Genomic DNA, 575 nt, shown 5'->3' on the forward strand with positions numbered 1-575 from the left:
AAGGAAGGAAGGAAGGAAGGAAGGAAGGAAGGAGAGAGAGAGAGAAAGAAGGGAGGGAGGGAGGGAGGGAAGGAAGCAAGGAAGGAAGGAAGGGAAACTTGATAGAATGGTCAGATGGCTTTTTCAGTGTAACTCTATCGTACACAGCATGATATGAGTGCTAAATAAATGTTAGGTAAGTTATCAGTAAAGCCAATCTGGAAATTTACAAGATTCGACTGAGAATTGTTTCCTGTCCTCGGTTGCTGTGAGAATACCAGGGGAACAGTACCAGGGCCTGTCCAGGATGAATGTCTTCAACTTCACACCTTATTATTTGCTCTCACGCACTAGTGCTTCACCTTAAAATGAATCATAACAGCAAGTTATCCAGCAAGAACACGACGGGAGGTGAACTGTCTAGCTGTGGTGCTTCCACAGCCAGCCACAGGAGGGGTTGTAAAGAGATTCTCTTGCCTAGGACAATGGCATTTCTGATTGCTAATTTTGTCTGACTGTGGTTTACAAATTCAACTTCCTTTGAAGATCTGCATTCACTTGATTATCTGGCCCAGCAAACTAGAACAGAATGTCTA

This window comes from Mandrillus leucophaeus, unplaced genomic scaffold, assembly GCF_000951045.1.
Source record: "Mandrillus leucophaeus isolate KB7577 unplaced genomic scaffold, Mleu.le_1.0 Scaffold147, whole genome shotgun sequence".
NCBI classification, from domain to species: domain Eukaryota; kingdom Metazoa; phylum Chordata; class Mammalia; order Primates; family Cercopithecidae; genus Mandrillus; species Mandrillus leucophaeus.